The sequence below is a fragment of the Carcharhinus amblyrhynchos genome, chromosome 12 (genome assembly GCF_965287045.1).
Source record: "Carcharhinus amblyrhynchos chromosome 12, sCarAmb.v2.hapA, whole genome shotgun sequence".
Classification (NCBI taxonomy): domain Eukaryota; kingdom Metazoa; phylum Chordata; class Chondrichthyes; order Carcharhiniformes; family Carcharhinidae; genus Carcharhinus; species Carcharhinus amblyrhynchos.
In genome coordinates, this window is record NC_137335.1 from 21,221,003 (window position 1) to 21,232,886 (window position 11,884).

General features: G+C 45.7%; 1 protein-coding gene across 3 annotated transcripts in view; it reads right to left on the reverse strand.

Moving 5' to 3' along the window:
- LOC145350839 (ribosome-binding protein 1-like) overlaps nt 1-215 on the reverse strand; it is a 108,947-nt gene extending 108,732 nt beyond the window's left edge. For all 3 annotated transcript variants that reach the window (XM_080200194.1, XM_080200195.1, XM_080200193.1), the window contains exon 1: nt 22-215. The gene's annotated coding sequence lies outside the window, so the exon portion shown is untranslated. The remainder of the gene's footprint in view (nt 1-21) is intronic.
- Nucleotides 216-11,884: the final 11,669 nt, after the last annotated feature.

Consider the following 11,884-nt stretch of genomic DNA (forward strand, 5'->3'; position numbering starts at 1 on the left):
ATTCAATGGGAGCCTCCTTACCTGAGAGCAGCCTGGGCTGGGGGTTCTGCCTGCTGAGCTCTGGAATCTCACTGATGCGATGCTGCTCCTGCCTCTCTGTCCTTATCCTTCAACAACCCTCCCCCCTTTTCCCAGGCTGTTTTCTCTTCCCCTTCTCCACAGAGCGAACTGAGTCCGAGCGCCTTGGAGTCGTGGCACTTCTCCCCCTCAGAGTACTGGCAGCCGGCCCACACTAACCCCGCCCCATCGCCCGCTGCCATTGGCCATTCCAGCCCAGCCCCAGCCAATGGCCAGCCGGGGGGAGCATGTCGGGAGATGGAGTTCCTCCCGCCTGAGTCCCGGGAATGGAACGGGGCCCGGATCCCCCGCGCACCGGATTCCCCGCGCCCCGGGAATGGAACGTGGCCCGGATCCTCCGCATCCCGGGAATGGAACGTGGCCCGGATCCCCCGTTATCCCGGGAATGGAACGTGGCCCGGATCCCCCTTTACCCCAGGAATGGAACGTGGCCCGGATCCCCCGCGTCCCGGTAATGGAACGTGGCCCGGATCCCCCGTTTCCCGGGAATAGAACGTGCCCCGGATCCCCTGCGTCCCGGTAATAGAACGTGGCCCGGATCCCCCGGGCAGGCTGAGGCTGCACTCCCCTTTCCCAGCCTCGCCAATTCCAAGCTTCCCTTAAATAAGAACGGGAGGGAAAAGCAACAGGGACTGCTTTGCAAGGATTTCCTTGCAGAGCAGCATTTTCAGCGTGTGTTGCATCCCGGCGTTGGTACATTCCGCCTGAAATACACAGGCACCGAGCTGGCCAAATGTCACTCAGAAAGATTGACAGGAGGTCACCGTGTTTTAAGAATTTTGAATTTGGGTGCATTTATGTCGAGTGCAAGCTTCAGGATTTTCAAATGGATGTGCAGCAGTCCTGCAAGGGTGACCGTGAACGTTAACAGCTCCACAGATTCTGTTAAAGGGTCCCTTAAAAAACCGTGCATATTTCCGCTGCACAATAGCGAGTTTCTTTCAAAATCCTAGGACTTGCTGTTCTTGGTGATTTCACTACTTTATAGTTATGCAAATATGTCATCGGCAAAGCATCAAGCCATGGTCAGTCTTAATGACAGCCATTCATAGCTAGAGACTGTGACAATGATGTACTGACTTTGCTAGGGAGATGGATTCTTATTTCACTTTCGTCACGATTGATGACAGCAATGCGTTTTTGGACAGTTATAGTCTAGAAAGAGAGCATTCACCAGCTACAGTGTGCACATATAATCTTTGTATTTAGGAGTGCGTGCTCATATTTTTGTTATATTTCAAATGTGAGGTGTGCTGTTACAACTCGGACTGCTCAGGTTTCATGGTGTGAAGTGCTGGGGAACAGGAACAGTCATATTGCGCCTCCCCTCCCCCAGTCTTTTGTACCCTTTGATCAGATCGTGGCTGATCAGTATCTGAACTCCAAACTTATCCACCTTCATCCCCCATTCCTTGATACACTTACCTAACAGAAAAAAATCTATCAATCTCAGTCGTGAATAGTTCAACTGACCCAGTAAACTGGGGGAACAGGGAGGAGTTGCCAATACCACCATATGGCGTGATGGCACAGTGGTTAGTACTGCTGCCTCACAGTGCCAGGGACGTGGGTTCGATTCCCAGCTTGGGTCATTGTCTGTGTGGAGTCTGCAAGTTCTCCCCATGTCTGCATGGGTTTCTTTGGGTGTTCCGGTTTCCTCCCACAGTCCAAAAGTCTCGTTGGTTAGGTGCATTGGCCATGCTAAATTCTCTCTCCGTGTATCCAAACAGGTGCCAGAGTGTGGCAACTGGGGGATTTTCACATTAACTTCATTGCAGTGTTAATGTAAACCTACTTGTGACTAAAAAATAAACTACTTTTGTGTTAAAAGTGCTCCCTGAGAATTAAGTTTAAGTATTGGTGTAATAAGTAGACTTACATTAGCACTGCAATGAAGTTACTGTGACAATCCCCTAGTCGCTACACTCCAGTGCCTATTTGGGTACACTGAGGGAGAATTTAGCATGGCCAATGCTCCTAATCAGCGTATCTTTCAGACTGTGGAAGGAAACCGGAGCACTCGGAGGAAACCCACGCAGACATGGGGATGATGTGCAGTCTCAGCACAGTGATCCAAGCTGGGAATCAAACACAGCTCCCTGGCGCTGTGAGGCAGCAGTGCCAACCACTGTGCTGCCCAAATGCTTTCTGAGAGTTCATTCCCGAATGATCCAACAGAAGATTAACCTTGGAAGATTATCAGTCGCCAGAGGAAATAGTGCCAGATTTACTCGATTGAACCATTTTCGTATTTTTAATACCTCAATCGGTTCACTTCTCAAACTCAAGGGACCAGGTGCCAGATTAATACAACCCATCCTCATAATTTTAACGCTTCAGGTCCTGGTATCATTCTGGTGCAATGGCCCTTTCCAATGTCAATAGATTGAGGAGCAATGCTACAAATTGGATAATGTTGAGATTTTACATTATATTGGAATGGACCATTTTCTACTCCAATATGGCCTGAACCGTAACCCTTACTCCCTGAACCACAGATATTCTATAAATGTGATTTGTCATATAATCATACAATTTTACAGTACAGGAGATCAAGAAGTGCATTACTATTTGCCCTCTGAATGGAGCAGTGCACACACCCATGCAATGTATTTGACTTGGAAATAACCAGTCTAAAATTTTCAACATTTAGACAGAAGGCACACCCTAATCTTTTTCCTGCTACACCTCATTCAACAATATTGTTCTGATTGTTCAATTACGTGTACTTTGCTTCACGACAAAACATTTTAATTTTGCAGCTCTCAACATAAAACCTTACTCACCTTCCACCTGCCTGTGGCAAAGTGTTCCACCTGCCTGTGGCAAAGTGTTTTTAGTAATATCCTCCTTTCTCATACAAATCAGTGTTACTGACAGCCTTTATCATTCTGCTTACCATACAATAAGTATGACAAATAGCAAGAGTCCCAGTCCTCATCCCTGGGAGATGCCAGAAGTCAGGCTTGCAGTTCAACCTGTATTACCGGCATTTAGCTCAACTTTTTGCTTCCTCCTGGAGTCTGTGAACTTCTTCGCAAAAGGATCTTTCCTAACATCTCCTGGATGTAAAGGTAAAATGGAGTCCTAGTAACTGAAAGTTATTGGGACTGAATACCATGATGCAATGTAAAATTTGACTGTCACAGTTTTCAAATATACAACAGCAATTACCCTTCAAAAAGTACCAGCTGTGAACTAGAAAATGTTGGAAAATCTCAGCAGGTCTGTCAGCATTTATGGAGAGAGAAAAGAGCCAACATTTTGAGTCACCCAGACTCGAAATGCTAACCTTGAGTAAGACATGTATTTAACTTTACTGATGACACCAAGTTAGGTGGGGGTGTAAGCTGTGGGGTGGACACAAAGAGGTTTCCACAGAGGTTGAATGGGTTGGCAACAAGGTGGCAGATGGAGTATAATGTGGGGAAGGTGCGGAAATTCATTTTAAAGTTTATTTGTTAGTGTCACAACTAGGCTTATATTAACACTGCAATGAAGTTACTGCGATAATCCTCAAGTCGCCTCACTCCAGTGCCTGTTTGGGTACACTGGGGGAGAAATTAACATGGCCAATTCGCCTAACCAACATGTCTTTCAGACTGTGGGAGGAAACCGGAGAACACAAAGGAAACCCGTACAGACATGGGGAGAACTTGCAGACTCCATACAGACAGTGAGTCAAGCCAGGAATCAAACCCGAGTCCCTGGAGCTGTGAGACAGCAGTGATAACCAGATGCTGAATAGAAAAGCAGAATATTTTCAAAGGGCATAAAACTTTTAAAGTTGATGTTGAGGGACACTTGGGTGAATTCATACTAGGAACACTGAACTTAGCATACAGGTATGGCAAGTAGCTTGGAATGTTGAACTTAAGGGGATTGGAGTACAGGAATAAGGAAGTCTTGTTTCAATTGCACAGGGCTTCAGTGAGACCACACTCAGGGCATTGTGCACTGTTTTCATCTTCATATTTAAGGAAGGATATACTTGCATTGGAGGCAGTACAGAAAAGGTTCACTCAATTGGTTCCCAGGTGAGAGGGTTACCCTATGATGAAAGACTGAGTAGACTGGGCTTATATTTTCTGGAGTTCAGAGGAATGGGAGGCGATCTCATTGATACATACAAGATTTAACAGGCGGCACAGTGGCACAGCGGTTAGCACTGCTGCCTCACAGCACCAGGAACTCTGGTTCAATTCCAGCCTCAGATGACTGTCTGTGTGGAGTCTGCACGTTTTCCCCATGTCTGTGTGGGTTTCCTCTGGGTGCTCTGATTACACCCCACACTCCAAAGATGTGGCGATTAGGTGGATTGGCCATGCTAAATTGACCCTTGGTGTCAGGGGGATTAACAGGGTAAATATGTTGGGTTACAGAGATAGGGCCTGGGTGGGATTGTTGTCAGTGCAGACTTGATGGGCCAAATGGCCTCATTCTGCACTGTTGGGATTCTATGATTCTGAAGGGGCTTGACAGGGGAGATACTGAGAGATTGTTTCCTCCTGGCTAGGGAATGTAGAAGGTGGTGGCATAGTCTCAGAATAGGAGGCTAAGAAGAAATTAATTCAGTCAAAGGATTGTGAATTTTTGGTATTATCTCCCCCAGAGGGTTATGGATGATTGGAATATATTTAAGACTGAGATGGATAGAGTTGAGGCTGAAGGTCAGCCACGATTGTTTGACTGACAGAACAGGTTCAAGGGGCCCTCGGCCTACTCCTGCTCCTATTTCTTATGTCCTTATGTTATAGGTAGAACCAAGTTGATTGTTAAGTGGTCCTAATTCACCAAGTGAAGAGAAAGTTGTCAAATTGTATGGTGCAGATTCACTACAAAAGTCAGCTGGATTGGTCCTTGACTGAGATGGAGAGCCCATCGTATATAAGGTAGGTATCAAGTCCCAGAAGTTACAATTAACATGGTCTCTGTTTTAGGGAAGTCATGGAACATGTTTTCAGAGTTTTCTTCCTGAATTGGCCTTAGGATTTCTTCTGGGTTTTTCTTTGTTTCTCCGAGGTGATTACATTGTCAATCCTGCATGCTGATTTGGAGGAACTGAATGATCAGGAGCCAGGTTCAGAAAGGTCTAGGATTGATAGGAGAGTGGGAGCAGGCAGGTAAGTGGCATGAAATCCAACTCAACAGAGTACTGTCAGACAGAGTACTTGCTTAGCTTGGGGGAATTTGGTAAGTAAGGACATTTTATGAATAGACGTCTTTTTAAAATCTAGTCAAGTCTGCATTTAGCATTTAACTTTAACATTAAATTGGTAGTTTCTTTCAGCCTTAGTGATAAACAAGCTTCCTGCACAGATAAGTAATTGGGAGGCTTAGTAAAACTGGGTCCCCAGCCCCATAGTCTGGCTCAGGTCTCTGCAATTTCAACTGGTACAAATGTAAGAGGTTTTGCTGATGCACCATGCCCAGTCTGACGGGGTACAGCTAAACGGAGTATCGCATAACCCAGGGAATTTAGCAAGTGAGGGAATTCAGCACAGTGAGAGAAGAGTGCACTGCTACCTCACAGCGCAGGGTTCTAGTCCGGCCTCGGGTGACTGCCTGTGTGGAGTTTGCACGTTCTCCCCATCTCTGCATGGGTTTCCTCCAGGTGCTCCAGTTTCCTTCCACAGTCCGAAGATGGGCGGGTTAGGTTGATTGGCCATGCTAAATTGTGTCAAAGAGACCAGCTAGGATAAATATATGGGGTGGGGATTGTTGTTGGTACAGGCTGAATGGGCTCAATGGCCTCCTTCTGCACTGAGGTTCTATGATTCTAAGAGGAGCTATTCTAGTCTTTCACAGTACAAGGAATGGTCTGAAAGAGAGAGAAAGAGACAGGAAGACCTAAGAGCTGAGGTCTCAAGACATTAACAACAAAAACAGAAAATGATGGAGAAACTCAGCAAGTCTAACAGCATCTGTGGAGAGAGAATAGAGCCAACATTTCAGGTCTGGATGACCTTTTTTGGCTCTAATCTCTCTCCACAAATGCTGGCAGACTTGCTGAGTTTCTCCAGCATTTTCCCATCTTTGTTTCAGATTCCAGCATCTGCAATATTTTGCCTTTATCCAGGGACATTAATTAGGTGAACAGGTAGGTGATTGGTTGGTGATTGTTAAGATTTCTTTTCTTTCTCTGTAAACTGGGGCAGTGGTTCTGGAGAAATATAAGAAATGTTTTAGATTTATAGCTCTGCTAGTTAACTACTTGGTATAACAATAAATAATCATTGAGTGATATAAAATAAAACAATAGAGATGGCAGGTCAGATGATGTGTTGTAGTTGTAACACGTGGGAGCTGGTGGACACCAGTCTGATAATAATCACATCTGCAGTAAGTGTCTGCAGTTCAAGGAACTTAGACTCCATGTTGACGAACTGGAGTCCGAGCTTCAGACAATGGATGGGATTTTATAGCCTCACTCGTCCCAAAATCCTAAAATCCCACCCGAGGTCAACGGGCCTTCCCATTGTCCGCCCCTCGCCTGCTCTGATTTCCATGGCAAGAGGGGCGTTAAAATTCCTGTCACTGCGATGTATCAGGGAGTTGGTTGGAGAAAGTTACCTCGACACTTTGTTCCAGGAGGAAGTCAAGTCTTTTAGACTCTCACTAATTTTTACTGATGCATCACTGAAAGCATTATTTCTGGTTGTATCACAGCTTGGTATGGCTCCTGCTCTGCCCAATGCTGCAAGAAACTAAAAGGGTTGTGATCGAAGCCCAGTCCATCACGCAAACCAGCCTCCCTTCCATTGACACTGTCTACATTCCCCGCAGTCTTGGAAAAGCAACCAGCATAATTAAGGACCCCATGCACCCCAGACATACTCTCTTTTACCTTCTTCTGTCGGGAAAAAGATTCAAAAGTCTGAGGTCACGTATCAACCGACTCAAAAACAGATTCTTCCCTGCTGCTGTCAGACTTTTGAACGGACCTACCTCACTTTAAGTTGATCTTTCTCTACACCCTAGCTATGACTGTAACACTACATTTTCTTTCCTTCCTTTTCTATGAACGTTATGCTTTGTGTAGCACGCTAGAAACAATACTTTTTCACTGTATGTTAATACATGTGACAATAATAAATCAAATCAAATTTCAAAAAATAGGTGATTTCAGATTTGGTTTTTGGTCAGGGACAGGAAGTGTGACGATGAGTTGAGGTAGGTATGGGGATCCAGATGTTAGCATTGCAGGAGCGTCACCCTTTGCAATTGTCCAACAGGTTTGAAATTCTTGCAGCTGTGTTGGCAACAGCAGGGACAGGAGGGAGGGTGAGGAAACTGACCACACCACCATTCAAGTGAGGGGAGTAAAGAGGAATGTAGTAATAATAGGGGGCAATATAATTAAGGAAATAGATATTGCTCTCTGTAGCTGAGAGTGTCAGTTCTTCCGGTTGTGTTGCCTGCCTAGTGCAAGGGTTAAGGACATCCCCTCAAGGCCAGAGAGGAACCTGGAGTATGAAGGGAAGGATCCAGTGTGGTGGTTCACATTGATACCCATGACATAGGGCTAAGGAAGAGGATCTGCTGAGGGAGTAGGAGCAGCTAGCAGCTACAAGGTTAATAATCTCTGGAGCCACGAGAAAATTGGCATAGGGCACATAAGATCAGAGAGTTGAATGTGTAGCTCAAAGACTGGTGTGGGAGAAATGGATTTCGATTTGTGGGGCTCTGGCATGAGAACTCCAGAAACAAAGAACTGTACCTTTGGGATGGCCTTCCCTTGAACCGACCTGGGACTAGTGACCCAGCGAAGCACATAACCATGTACAAGCTGCTTTAAACAAAATAGTATGGTGAGGATGGGGCACATTGAGGGGGGTGAGAATTCATGTGGAGGAAGAATTAGAGAGTTAATGAGAACGAACAAGGCAATAGTGTTGTGATACGGAAAACTGTAACCAGAGTGTATCAGGAAGGGACAAAACCATTAAACATCAGAAGGCACCTAGAAATAAGGTCAGAGTTGAGAAAAATTGAAGGTTCTTTATCTGAATCCAAAGCATCCATAAATAGGTGGACAAATTGATAGCACAAATAGATATAAAAGAGTTTGATATGATTGCCATTACATAGACATGGTTGCAAGGAGACCAAGGCTGGAACCTGAATATTCAAAGGTATTTGTCATTTCTGAAAGATAGGAAGAAGGAAAATGACATGGGGTTGTGCTGTTAGAAAAGGAAGCGATCAGTACTGTGGTGAGAAATGATTTTGGCTTGGAAGATTAAGATAGTGAGTCAGCTTGGGTAACAATAAGAAATAGCAAGATGAAAAATCACTTGAGGGCTTTCTTACAGTAGTTACAATGGAGGACAGGGTATAAATCAAAAAAATGAGGGCTTCTAAGAAAGGTACTGCAATAACTATGGGTGGTTTTAATCTTAAACTAGATTGGACAAATCAAATTTCAAAAGCATTTTTGAAGGAGTTTATAGGGTGCATTCAGGGTAGTTTCTTAGAACAATGCATTCTGGTACCAACCAGGGAACAGATTATTTTAGACCTGGTGATTTGTAATGATGATGTGGAGATGCCGGCATTGGGAGGGACAGGCTGTCCTGAAAGCTTGGGGCTTTTGCTACAAATAAACCTGTTTAGACTGTAAACTGGTGTTGTGGGATTTCTTTCTGATTTGTAATGAGACAGGATTAATTAATGATCTCAAAGCAACAGTGATCATAAGATGATAGAATTTTGCATTCAATTTGAGAATGACAATTGGGTCAGAAATAGTGGGCAGAATTCCCCCAAAAAAACAGAATTCCCCCAAATTCAAGTGTTGAATTTGCAGGAAAACTGGAATAATTCCCGCTGGCTTTTTCAGTGGGAATTCAGACTTAGAATCTCCCACACTCTGTGCCTTGCAGAGGCCACCAGCATGAATGTCATTAGATTTCAGGGGTGGGGCCTACTCCCGCCCTGGACACTGAAACCAGTCGGCCTCTGAACATGTGCAGTGGCCCCAAACTGTCAGCTTCCCATTTGCCAACCAGCTCAATTGCTGGTCAGCCCTGCGACCCCCACAATGCTGCCCCCCAACCCATCCACAGTTCGTTCATGGCCCTCTCCAACCATTCCCAAGCCAGCCTCGACCCACCCCCCATCCCAGACTACCCCAATCTCCAGCCTCATTTGCCTTGACCCCTTGAGACTGCCCTATGCCTGATGGGTAGTGCCAAGGTGCTCCCTGGGCATTGGCACATTGCCCCTTGGGCCATGCCAGAGGGCACAAGTTAGCACTGCCAGGGTGCCCATGCCCAGGGGGGCACCACCCCCGGCCCAACCCCCTGGGGGGACTCAATTGCCTCCATTCACTCCAGCAGGGTCGGGCCGCTAGCTCCCCATTAGTGGGGAGTTCTGTAATCCCCTCTGGAGAGGATGCCGGCCCAGGACTTAAATCATATGCTAAAAACTAGTTAAATGCTGACCCGCCGATTTCCGATGTGGAGCTGACCACACCAAAAATCTGGCACTGGGAGACACAAGCATGGCGCAAAAGCTCACAGGAATCCTGTGAATAAAAAATTGGTGCAGTGGGATGGGAGAATCATGGCCAGTGTCTTAAACTTAAATAAAGGCAATTACAGGGGTGAGAAGATAGAGATGGGTACAGTGTGTGGGTAAATAAGTTAAAAGGTAAGGTTCTAGAGAAGCAACGGCAGACATTTATTCATAGCTGTCAAAAAGGATATATCACGTTGAGAAAGAAAGACACTTTAAGAATGATGCACTGTGTGTGGTTGAGTAAGGGAGTTCAGGGCGGTATCAAATTAAAAAAAGTTGCTGCAAAGATTGGCAATAGACCAAAAGATTGTGAAAGAGGTTAGAAACTGAAAAGGATGACAAAGGAAAAAAGGAAGAAATTAGAATATGAGATCTAAAAAAGTCTTTCATAGGATTTAGGCATTGCCAGCTAGACTAGTGTTTGTTGCCCATCTCTAATTGCCCCTGAGATGATGGTGACCCACCTACTGGAACCACTGCAATCTGTACAGTGAAGGTACACCCAGAATACTGATAGGAAGGGAGCCCACGACAGTGAAGGAATGGTGATATCTAATTCCGAGTCAGGATAATGTGTGGCTTGGAGGGGAACTTGGGATGTGATTTGATGAAACCTGAAACATATCAAACCAGAGCTGACAACCCACCCTCAATCTCCTGGTCCCGTCAGCCCCACTAGGAGAGATCGCTACTGCTTCTTTCATCAGCCTTGAACACATTGATGTGCTGAACAAATAAAAGTAAGGTGGACTGTTGTGGGTGGGGTCCCACATTCCTGCCTGCTCATATCTGCTCTTTGTTATTTAATGGGCGCAAAACACCGAAATGGAGAAATAAACTTAATAAGAAGAAGAGAAAGATTGGATGGGAGAGCAGTACCCTGCACAATGGACAATGGAATGAGGCATTCAGTTTTCAGGAAGCCTTCCTTCTTCACCACATCCCCCGTCCCCCTTCCCGCCCCGCCTCAACCTGCAACTTATGCTGGTTTGCTGACACATTAGAGCAACAGGAAACTTCCACGCTACCACACCCAGCTTACAACCTGTAGAGTGCTCGTATCCTCAGTTATTTTCACACTCCTCCCTCAGCCTTCACACTCCTCCCTCAGCCTTCACACTCCTCCCTTGGCCTCAACACTCCTCCTGCTGCCTTCACACCCTTAATGACTATCGGCCGGTGGCTCTGACATCCATCATCATGAAGTGCTTCGAAAGGTTAGTCATGGCACAAATCAATTTCAGCTTCCTGGGCTACCTGAATCCACTACAGTTTGCCTACTGCTGCAACAGGTCCACAACAGACGCCATCTCCCTGGCCCTGCACTCAACTCTGGAACACCTAGATAATAAGGACACCTATGTCAGACTTCTATTGACTGACTACAACTCAACATTCAACACTATTATTCCCACGAAACTCATTTCCAAACTCCTAGGCCTTGGCCTCGACACCTTCCTCTGTGACTGGATCCTGAACTTCCTAACTCACAGAACACAATCAGTAAGGATAGGCAACACCACCTCCTCCACGATCATCTTCAACACCAGAGCCCCAGAAGGCTGTGTTCTCAGCCCCCTACCAGACTCCTTATACACCTGTGACTGTGTGGCTAAATTCCCCTCCAATTTGATTTTCAGGTTTGCTGACGACACCACCATAGTTGGTCGGATTTCAGACAATGATGAGATAGAGTACAGGAGTGGGATAGAGAATCTAGTGAACCGGTGCGCCAACAATAATCTCTCCCACAATGTCAACAAAACAAAGGAGATAGTTATTGACTTCAGGAAGCATAAAGGAGAACATGCCCCTGTCTATATCAGCGGGGCAAAGTAGAAAGGGTCGAGAGCTTCAGGTTTTTAGGTGTCCAGATCACCACAACCTGTCCTGGTTCCCCAATGCCAACACTATAGTTAAGAAAGCCCACAACATCGCTACTTTCTCAGAAGATGAAGGAAATTTGGCATGTCAGCTACAACTGTCACCAACTTTTACAGATGCACCATAGAAAGCATTCTTTCTGTTTGCATCACAGCTTGGTATGGCTCCTGCTCTGCCCAAGACCGCAAGGAATGACAAAAGGTCATGAATGTAGCCCAATCCATCACACAAACCAGCCTCCCATCCATTGACTCTGTCTACACTTCACTCTGCCTCAGCAAAGCAGCCAGCATGATTAAGGACCACCCTCTTTCTTCCTTCAGGAAAATGATACAAAGGTTTGAGGTCACGTATCAACCAACTCAAGAACAGCTTCTTCTCTGCTGCTGTCAGACTTTTG